Raw genomic sequence first — 11,580 nt, forward strand, 5'->3', positions numbered from 1 at the left:
GATTTTCCCCATGTCTTTGTGAGTATGTTTTTATGGTTAAGTAGGTAAGCTACTGATTTTTGGGGAGTGGGGAGGAAAGGTTACACATCCACATGGCTGTTCATCACCAAAGGAAGTCAGGACTGGAACTCATACAGGGCAGGAAAAAGGAGCTGATGCAGAGGCCATGGAGAGATGTTACTTACTGGCTTGCTTCCCCTGGCTTTCTCAACTTTAAGCTACTGATTTTTATATACTATTTTATAAATCATTACATTTTACTGGAAGTGTCAGTCTGAGAATTTCCCGGAAGTGTCCATATGGCCTTTTATACACACAACCCTATTGTTTACAAATAGGGACAATTTGACTTCATTTCCTATTTGTACCTCTCGTGTTTCTGTCTTTTGTCTTATTTCTATAATGCACACATTGGCCCCATATTGAAGAAGTGATGAGAAGGGGGCACAGTTGTCTTGTCTGATTTTCATGGAACTATTTTGCCACTCAATTATGTTTGCCATAGTTTTACCATATGTTTCTGTTATTATGTTGTTATGTTTCACCTGTCCTTAGTTTCTTTAGAAGTTTTCTGTTTTATAATGAAAGGATGTTGCTCCTTGTCAAAGGGCTCTTCTGCACCCATCGATGTGATCATGTGACTTCTGTGATTAAACGTATTAATGTAAGACATTGCATTTACAGATTTTAATACAATAAGGTGATTGGGTAAAGGAAATGATCTAAGGAAATGCATTGCTGAATCCAGTTTGCAAGTATTTTATGAAGAGTTTCTCATCCATGTTCATCGGGGAGATTAGGCATAGTTTTCTTTCCTCGTGTGTGTTTATTGAATTTTGGTATCAGTATAATCCTGGATTCATAAAATGAGCTTGATTGTGTTTATTTTTAATTTATTTTGAGATGCATTGCTGGCTTCTTTTTTTTTTTCATAGTAATCCTTAAATATTTTATTAAAATGATCAGAAACAAATTGATATTCTCACCATAAAAATAATTACTTTTATTGACAATAAATCTAAGCTTCTTGAGAGGCTGCATTAGCTAATGACAGGGGTGCCGAGGTGACAATCTTTCTACCTTGGGCTTCATCTAAAGTGATGAAGCCACTTCCCCTTGCTTATGTTGACCACACAAGACTCATTTTAGCAAAATGTAGATACACAGGTAGATATATGGCATCAATGAACACATTTTAAATCTTTTCACGTGTATTAAAGGTTTTGACAATGAAAAGTTCATACAGTGTTACGAAATTCTATCTGCTGTACACTAACCATCTGTCCCCATGTAGGGATACATGCTGCAGTACAGTCAACACTTTAATATGTACAAAAGCAGAGTTCTTACTAAAAAAGACCTGGACAAAGAGAATAAGCTTATAATAAACCTGAAGAAATGTAGTATGGGAAAGATTTCAGAAATGCCTCCTGAAGAAACCCAGGATGTCCCCTTGCCACACAGAGCTGGGAGACATGTGACTACAGATGTGCTGCAGAGCCCATGTGACAATGACTTATGAAACATAAGAAAACACAACACAATCTTCAGAAGTGGCACAAGGAAAGGTCCCAGAACCCTTTGCTGAAGGACAGAAAAGGCGTTAATGAGACTAGAATCATACACAGACATGGTCCTTCATGTGGTCCATTAAAAGTTCTTTCATGTTGAAGCTGAATGTTGACAACCCGCTTTGCAGTCCCGAGGGGCCCAGGGGTCCTCTCCTGCTACCGCACTTGGCTGCTTGTGGCACTTGGATGCAAACGCTTAACTGGCGCTAATCGGGAGAGGCCCAGCCGCAGACTCTGACTTGGGGACTTGGCGGGTGTTCCTGCCAATGGGCTGCTGCTGGAGTTTCTGCTCCCAGAGGCAGCTGGGGGGACCCACTTGGGCCTCTTGCTCTCAGCTGAGGGGCTGCACATTATTGCTGGTTTCCTAGTGGCCTCAGAAGGAAGACCGATTGCTTGGGGTAAGGATGGAGATCCTGACTTGATGGCAGCTGGAGCTGGGTCTACTGAAGTCACTGATGCCTCACATTTGGGTTTTGATTTCTTTTCCCTCTTTTCCCCTGCGGGTTTCTTCTGCACTGTTTTCTTCTTTGTTTCTTTACTACTTCTTACACCAAAGTCTTCATCACTTTCTTCATTCTCATCAAAATCAGGATCACTTTCTGAATCTTCACCAGCCGCACCCTCTGGCTCAGTGTCATTATCACTGCGGCCACCGCTGTCCTCTGAAAGTACCCTCCTCGGCAGAGCTTCGGCTTCAGATGCTGCTTTTCTCTCTCCTTCAACACCCTCGGCATCCCCCTCTTCTGTGATCTTGTTCAAATCTACATCATCACTGGCTACACTGCAGTTAGAGAAACGGGGAGGTTTATCCGTTTTTTCTGTTTTCCTTTTGCCTTGTTTGTCACTGCTTTTCTCTTCAGACTCCTTCACTTGGTTGGTAAGTGTTGGAAGATTCTTCACAGATAAAGCCAGGGCAACTTCTAGACCTCTCTGGAAGACCTTGTCATCTAAAGCCACCCTTTTTTTAGGGGGTTCTGTTGGTAAGACCTCTTCTTTTTGGAGATTCTTCAAGTTAGGCTTTGGTTTTTCTTGCTTTAACACCTTTGGCACGGTTTTTGACTTGTTTACAGATACAGAAATAAAATCATCGTCAGAGTCACTGCCAGAATCCTCAAACTGTGAATAATTGACTGGTTTTTTATTTCTGGTAGGGCGCACCATGGTGCCGTTTCCAGAGCAGCGGTGCTCCGGAGCTGGAGAGCAGCGGTGGCGGCGGTTTCAATTCCCGCCCAAATCCTCGCATTGCTGGCTTCTATGTTCTGAGAAGCTGGGAGTCAAGATATGTATCACCAGGTCTGGTGTGTGCCTTTGCTTTCACTAGTTGGATATTTTGTTTTTTACTCAAATCTACTACTCAGCTATAAAAGAAAAAAAAAACTTTTATTGAGAAGCTACTCACTTCTGTTCTTATGCTGTGAAAATGGCCCAAAACTGTATGTGAGTGAACTCACAGAAATGTGGATTGATAAAAAATTATGCTCAAAACCAGACCCGGATCAGATTGAGTTTGTCAACCACAATTATACTCTCTGTGTTTGGTCTTTTCTGTCAGTTAATTTGATCTTGGTCTGGTTAAATTACTATTACCCATATCCAAGCTACAGTCTGAATATTATTTGTATTTTTAAAATCTCTACTATGGCTAAAATCTAGGTCCCAGGATGGCACTGTGTGAGGTAAACCCGAGTTAAGTATCTTTAGGTCAGTACGCAGGTGCCCTGAGATGGTTCTTGAGGGGCTTGAGAGTTTTCACATCAGGGTTATTGTGAGAGACTGGCTTTGACTCTGCTCAGCTGCATTTTCTTCCTCACTCAAGAGATTGATGATTCTTGCCATCTGCACTTGCGTTTACCAGGAAATCGTCACCAAAAGTGAGATGATTCAGATGCCATGGTCTACAGCCTTTCAAACTATATGCGCCTTCTTGGGCTGGATAGTTTTATGCTAACTTGACACAAGCTAAAGACATCTGAGAGGAGGGAACTTAGTGAAGAAAATGCCTCCATAAGACTGGGCTGAGGTAAATCAGGAGGGAATCTTCTTAATTAGTGTTTGATTGGGGAAAGCCCAGACCATTGTGGGTGGTGCTATCCCTGGGGCTCGGCTCTCTAAGAAAGCGGGATGAACAAGCTAGGAAGCAGGCCAGTAAGGAACATCTCTCCACGGCGCTCTGCATCAGTTCGTATCTCCAGGTTCCCGCCCTCTTTGAGTTCCTGACTTCCTTCGGTGATGAACTACCATGTGAAAGAGTAAGCCATATAAAAACCCTTTCCTCTTCAACTCGTTTTTGGGCATGGTGTTTCGTCACAGCGATAGTAACCTTAACTAAGACATTTCTCCGCATGCGTGGCCTATGCGAGCTGTTTCTCTGTTGTGTTGAAAAGCTACATGCACAGTTCCACAGGAGGACATGATTCTTGCTTTCTCTTCCCTGATTTCTTTGCACATCCTTGCAGGAGGGCGAAGACCACATGCTTCCTTAGCTTTCATTTGTAGCAATTTGATTTCCATCTTCCTTGTCTTGCCAGGAACTTGAGGAGATAGCAGACCATGTCTTATCTCAAGAACCAAACTGGACCTGTCTAGAATAGGTGCTATAAATAGTTGTCCAGTCAGTGAATGACTACTAAGTATATGCTGTTAACCACCATCTTCAGTATTCAGACCCTGTGGAAATCCATCCTTCCTTCCATTTACCTCTCCCCTTCCTCTTTTTCCTTGGGCTTAACAGTAGGAAACCAAATCCACAATTGTATAACAGTTATATTCTTAAATGGAGCAATTCACAGAGATATTTACCCACAGACACATTTTTTTGGTTTAAATGTTCACCTTGTTTCCTCTTTACCAATTATGTTCTCATTAGAACCATAAATCCTGGGATATTGTGTCGGAGGAGCTGAGAGCTGTCACAGCTCTGGAAGTTAACATCATGCCAGGCCTTGTAAGCAGGAGGAGGTTATTTCTGAAGTTTTGTTATCTCATTTCTGTCTATAGATCTGAAAAGCTTTCTACTGCTCCTCAATATTGCAGGCATTATTAGGCGCATGGATTACTCCAAGTGGCCAAATATAGCGTTATCATTTAGGGGCAGAAAGCCCATGGGAAAACTGTTTGAATACAAGCTGCAATGGCAGCTTAGACCATCACTGCGAGGGGGAAAGCACAGCAGCTGATGTGAAGAGAAAGTCATTTGAGAGCACCGTTGCTCTGACAAGTTTGGTTGTATCTGAGAATGCAGAGGCAGAAGAACTCAAACACACCTGATGGCAAATATGCAATGCGGCAGAATTGCCACAGTCGTCTTCGGTGGCAGCCGAACACTGGGGAGTTCTCACTTAGCTTTTGTTCAAATAACTTCACTTTCTTCTTTATAACCCAATGAACATCACTACAACACGGGCTTTTCTCTCCAAGCTTACCACTCAAACAAATGTCGTTTCATTTACAGCTCCTGAGGACCTCACGGGCTTTTCAATGGTGTTTGTTAACCTTGGCAAGTTTAGGAATCTAGAAATGGCCTAAAGAAAGCATTCTACTGCAGGCCTAGGCACATGGTCTCCCACTGAGGGGAGACAAGGCTGTCCATTTAGGGGTGTGGGATCCACAGGTAGAGGGGTAGAGGGATAGGGTAGTGTGTGGGAGGTGGATACCCACAGGGGAGCTTCCCCTTCTAAGGGGAAAAAGAAGGGAGGACTTCCATGAGGGGTACTGGGAGGAGAGGAAGGGCTCATATTGGGTTGTAAAGTGAATACATAAATAAGTTTAATAATAATAAAAACAGCATTATGCTTAGAAGGCAGCTGCCACTTGTCTCTTCCTGCGTGTTGTGGTCATGAAGATTGGACAAAAGTTTATGCTTATCATTTATAGAAGGTGCTTGGGTGGCAACTCTTTTTTTTTTTTTTATAGTATAATTGGGTCTTCAGGTAGATCTATTTCCAATTTTCTGAGAAACCTCCAGATTGATTTTCAGAGTGGTCGGACCAGTTAATGAGGAGTCCTGAAGGGCTTGTAGACATTAGTGTCTTCTGGCCTATGATGTTGTTTAAGAATTAGTTTAAATATAATATCCTTTAGGGGAATAAAGCAACATGCAGGGAAGTCTTGCAAATTCAGGTGGAAACTCATGAGTGGGTACATGGCTTGAATTTAGTCACATGGATAAAACATCTCCCCTGCACACAGACAGGGCATAATCCAGTTGCTGATACCGGCTAGAATTGACTTCTCACAGGGGAAAGACTTCTGAGTAGTCATTGTTCTGCTTTGGGATGCCCCACTGTGGTGTTCCATAAATGTCTGTGGAGCTAAGTGACTGACTGAATGAATGATGAGTGGCCTGAAAGAATGAAAGATCTCTCATGATGGCAAATTTAATATTTTAGCCCCAATTCATTATTTGATATTTTATTCTTGACACTGTTTCCTACCCCAGCCACAATTACATGTTAAGTGGATTTTGAGATGACAATGGGCACTCTTACTGGCATCAATTTTGTCTTAGTTTTTGACACTGGCTGTTTGCTATATAATCCAGGCTAGCCTGGGTGGGAATTGTGCAGTCCGTTCAGAGCCTCTGGGATTCTGGGTTCACAAACTCGTGCCACCTTGATAGATCTTATGCAATACTTTTCATGCCTTATTCAGAAACTCTTGGTTTCCAGTTTTCTGGGCATTTCATATGCTTTTGTTGACCCAAACACATAATCACTGCCTTTGATTTTGCATGGGTAAGGCCCCTGAATATATTGTATTCTTCTCAGCCCTCAGTACATAAAGAAATCATCTTTTTCATTCTGAACATAGATAACAATTAAGAGACTGGGTCAGTTAGATTTAAAATGCAAATCTTCAAACTATGCCTCCTAAATGCACTCAGTGTGGTCATTAGTTTAAGCAAACACATTAGGCATTCAGAATAGGATGCTGAGACAAATGTAATATAGGGAGAAAGACACTTCCCCTCTGCTGCACCATTTCGTCCTGCAACTGTGAGCACTGTGGCTTGCTGGAATTCTCTGCAATAACATTTAATCCTTCAGCTAAACTGCTGTATCAGACATATTTCAAGCTAATTATCTGGCATTATAAGATTATATTTTGTTCTCTAATAGCCTTTCAGAGCCCTCTTTTATTAGAGAACCAGTGATTTATAGTTTTTTTTTTTAATGTAAAAGATAAACAATGATCATTTGGCTGGGTTGTTTGGTCTTATCACTGTGTGGGGCTGGGGATGTGACTTGAGAAAGTCATCGTGAATCATACTGCTTAGATACTGGTTTCTACTAATCTTTCTCCCTCCCCCTTCCCCCCTCCCTTCAGATTCTCCCTCCCTCCCTTTCCTTCCCTCCCCTTCTCTCCCTGTCTCCTTCTCCCTCCTGTCCCTCCCTTCCTCCTTCCCACTTCCTTCCTTTCCTCCCCTTTCCTCCTTTCTTTCTCTCCTTCCCCTCCCTTCTTGTCCTTCTCTTCCTCTCCCCCTCTCTCATATTCTTTCTCACCCTCCTCTGTTTCTTCCTTCCCTAATCCTTCCCTCCTTTCTGTTACACACATTTTTAGACCAGAACGCAGTCAATATAAAAACTAACAAGTTGCTTTTTCAACTGAACTTCAGATCCGTCTGTAAAATGCTCTTTAGTGAGAGTGTGTGGATAGAGCAAACCTTGATCTTCTCCCTCAGTCTCAGCTTCTATTGTCCCGGGAAGCCTTCCATTTTCTGTGTTGTAGAAAGTTCCTTCCCATCCCATTAGGACTGTGGGATTCTTGGTGCCCCTCATTATGCTGGCTGGCTCAACACTCACTTTCAGGGACAGTCCTGATCAATGATCATGGGGAGCCAAAAATGTTGCTTGGAAGTTTCTAGCAGTCTATGCATCATAGATTTCTAGGGCTGTATTAAAGCAGCTCTTATACAGAAAGCCAAGAAAGCAGATGTTTACTATAGTAACATTGCACGAGCTGAACAAAACTGGGAGAGTGGCTGGGATTTCTGAGAGTCTTCTATCCATCAAAGGAGGCAATATATTTAACGTCTTATAGTTTGGTAAACGGATTATTTGAAAATAATAAAAGACCACCCTCTCCGATGGCTAGAGTTTGCACTAAGCCTGTTCTGAGTGGGAGGAGCCCGGGAAGCAGTGAGATGCTTACTGACCTTCCCTAAGTGATTTTTATTTTCCACAGGACTGGACAGAGGGGAGAGCCTGGTGGTAAAGGTGAATTGCTCATGGCCAGCTTTCCTGGCCAATGCCTGACCAGAGAGCCTGCTCCAACTTGCTTAATGTTACCGATCCACAGACATTTGAGCAGAAAGTGTCTCTGACAGAATCAGCACCACTGGAAGGCTGAGCTACTTAGAGATCAAAGCAAAACCCTTCTAGCCTTCTGTGAGCTGCACCATTCATTTGCAGTCCAACTGAGTGGGATAAAAATGCCTTTTGATTGAGCACTAACGTGGGGCCATCAGAACATTGGTGACATTCAGACACAAAAGAAAACCAGGAGGCGGAGGGACCTCAAAGTGACCTTGGTAACAATAACCACTTCCGCAGAGACACACATATCTTAGGCAGTGCGTCCAACAGTAAGCAAACTGTGTCAGCTGACATTTCATTCCTGAGTAGCTCCTTAAGCATTTGGAGCTGGCTGGGACACTCATCCCACTCCTATGGAAACCCCCAAGAACTCTCACAAATGCCTGCCTTTACTTTGCTTCTGTTAAAACAACCCAAATTTCCTCCTCACAATTGCTGGGACATCCCAACAGCACAGTCCTTTCTTCCCCAGCTTGCAATACAAACAAACATTGTTTTGTCCATTTCTTGTGGATACTCCAGCCTCATACCAATGTTAACATTTTTTTTCCCCTTCTCAAAGGGCGTTTCCTATAACTACCTGAAGGTGGCAGTGTTGTGCATCAGTCAGTGATAAGTAAGGAGATCAGGAACCAATTAAGGAAATGATTTAAGGAGTAGGCTGTAACTGCCTCAAAATGAGCAGATTATTTACTGTAGAGACTATTTTGAGCATAAATGTAACTACACCCCCCGCCCCAGATATACACTCCAATGTGTATATATAGTGCAAAAAGGTAAGAGGAAACCTAAATGGTATGCCAACAAAGGGCAATGCTATTATCTCAAATATGCTCAGTCTATATAATTAACACAGTGATTCTTGGGGTGTATGGGTCATTAAGACAGCTGGCTGAAGAAATAACAACGATGCCAACTCACCAGGAATTTTCCAGAAGGAAAGCCATTATTCTCTCCAACTAAAGCCTCCAAGAATCTGCAATCCATGCGGTTTGGAAGCAGACCCTTATTTCCTTTGGAGGGACATGAAGCAAGACTGTTTCATGAAGCAGATAGTTTCCATTTGTCCACACTACGAAAGTCCCCAGCTCTCTGAAGTGGAACCTAGCGACAGCATTACAGTAAAATGAACCGATCACTGAAATGGTGGTAGTGGCAGTGGGGATCATTGCCCATAACAGTGACTGGAAAGGAGATATGCAACTCCAGCAGAGTCAGAACGAAGCCATTCCTGTAACCCAGATGTTTATTAGGGCATACTTGGCAACAACATCACAGCGCCACCTAGGAAGGAGATGAATAATTGATTCAGACTGAGTGGACATTTCAAGGGACATTGATCACATAGCTGTGGCGCTGAAGCTAAAGGTCAGTTACAAGAAGCAGGTCGGAGGCAGGAGGGAAGTCCCCTCTGTGTCAGGCAGGGCACAGTATAGGTCTTCTCAGATCTTAGATGGGGGCATATCCAGAGTTCCAGCTGAGTCACTATCTGAAGGGTGTTTGCTTACTGGGGCTTTCCACAGTTTTAGAGTTCTGAAGGAGAAGTACCACAGACACTCTGTTTGGATCTGCCATAGAAATGAGACAGCACAAAGGGTCACTTGGTTTTGTTGCAACAGTGAATTGCCTGGTATTATATTTCACATCGGTATCAAACATTGTTAGACTCACTCAAAGATTCTTCCCAGAGGCCAGTGGGCAATGGTGCGGGGAAAGACCCCTGGAAAGAAATGACATTTTAGAAAACTCCATGTCAAGAAATTGTGTGTTTCTGACTGAGTAGTTTCTAGAATGCATGGTTACAACTGCTTTGGATATTTTATGCCGTTTAATTTTCATAACACCACATGAGGTAGAAATAAGTTATCTATTATCTCTCTCTCTCTCTCTCTCTCTCTCTCTCTCTCTCAATTGTACAGGAGTGGATCTTTCCCAGAGCTATAACTGCCAGGTAACAGGGCTGGTATCTAAACTCTGAGTTTCCTTAGGGGAAGAACAGTTAAATATATTTATGAAACCATTGAATTTGAACCATTTGTTGAATCTGGAAACTAATGGGCCGTTGTGAATTTCTTTCTTTTTTTTTTTTAGATTTGTTTTATGTGTGTGTTTATTTGCCTGCATGTCTGTGCGCTATGTGCTCACAGAGGCCAGAAGAAGGCATTGGATCCATTTCCTGGAACTGAGTTTCAGATGGTCATGAGCTGCCATGTTGGTTCTGGGGATCGAACCCAAGTGCTATGCAAGAGCAGCCAGTGCTCTCACTGTGGAGTCAGCACTTTGGTCCCTCTTTTTTCTTTTGCAATCAGAGTCTATTAGAACAAAATAATAGGTTTTATTCTATTTCAACACACACACATATATGTCCTGTATACCCTCAGTTATATTTTACTTATAGTGTGAAGTTGGCAGAGTATGACGAGTTAGCTTCAGTGTCTCATGGTATTGATTAATTATTGCATAACCCCAGATAAAATCCATTACTTGTACCTACCAGCTTGGAGATACTTCCCATGGACCAGTAAGTATGCTGTGGCACCAGCACTGATCCACATTTTAAGAAGAGCTTATTTTGTCCTCTAGAGGACAAGACTGGGAGCCCTAAATCTGGAGATGACCACTTGTCCCAAACACTGCCCCCTGCAGGCTCAGTGCTCCACCAAGAAACCTGTCACTCAGTGCCAACCCTTTGCTTCTACCATTGCTGGAAACTCTGCCCTTCTTGATTAAGTTGAAACAGACAGAACAGACCTGGGAGATGGGTATATGCCTCGCCATGGGATGCATTGCTGAGTGGGAATGTTTTGTAGGCAGGAAATGAGGCCACCTACTTGACATGTAAGCAAAAAGTCCCTGCTGATCTCAAAGACCTACTTCCTGCATTGCTCAGGATCCTGTGCCTCCTGGGTGCTTTGTCATCTGTGGTGTCCAAGGGTCATTGGTATGTCATATGGCCTTTAGAAACCACTCCCAAAATCAAAGCTGGTGCTATGTAGAAGAGACTTTAACTGGTCTCCTTAATTAGACCCATTTATAGCAAGCATAGAGTTTGGAGACTGACACTCAAAATCAGCAGTTACATTTGTCAATCTAGGGCTCTGTCCCTATAGTCCTACCATCATCAAAGGTATGTGTAGGAACCAGATGCAGTGGTATAGGACTGCAATCCCCAAACTCAAGAGACCAAGGCAGAGGGATTTTGAGTTGGAGATCTTCCTTGAAAACAAACAAAAGAAACCAAAATGTAGCCTTCAAAGGTCAAGAAAGAATGTGGGGCTGTACAAGAAAGTTACTATTGTGAATATATTCAAAGAACAAGGGGCTTAAGTCCACACTTCTCAGAGTAATGCTTGCACTGGAAACACTGGGTCATTTGTTGAGATTCAGATCTCCTCCTAGTCATGCCTGTTGAGTCCAGGACCTGGGCTCTTAGCATGCAGTCAGAAATTAAAAGAAGCTAATTCATGATTCAAGTAGACCTATAATCACAGTTACTCCTCAGATCAACTGTGCGATCATCACTTGAGAGTCTGTTAGAAATATAGATTTTGTTGAGCTCTAGCTTAGGCATGCCTGGCCAGAAATTGAGGATGGTATCCAGCAAGGTGTATTTAACAAATCCCCGAACTCTGATGGATGATGAAGTTTGAGAATGTATTGCCTCTCAACAGAGTTTTTCAGAGTTTCCACACCAA

The 11,580-nt window shown here is 42.7% G+C and overlaps 1 pseudogene; it reads right to left on the minus strand.

Annotated features, from left to right (window-relative positions):
* Positions 1–1,620: 1,620 nt before the first annotated feature.
* On the minus strand, positions 1,621–2,773 carry LOC116071315 (annotated as a pseudogene).
* Positions 2,774–11,580: the final 8,807 nt, after the last annotated feature.

The sequence above is a fragment of the Mastomys coucha genome, unplaced genomic scaffold (assembly GCF_008632895.1).
Source record: "Mastomys coucha isolate ucsf_1 unplaced genomic scaffold, UCSF_Mcou_1 pScaffold22, whole genome shotgun sequence".
Taxonomy (NCBI): domain Eukaryota; kingdom Metazoa; phylum Chordata; class Mammalia; order Rodentia; family Muridae; genus Mastomys; species Mastomys coucha.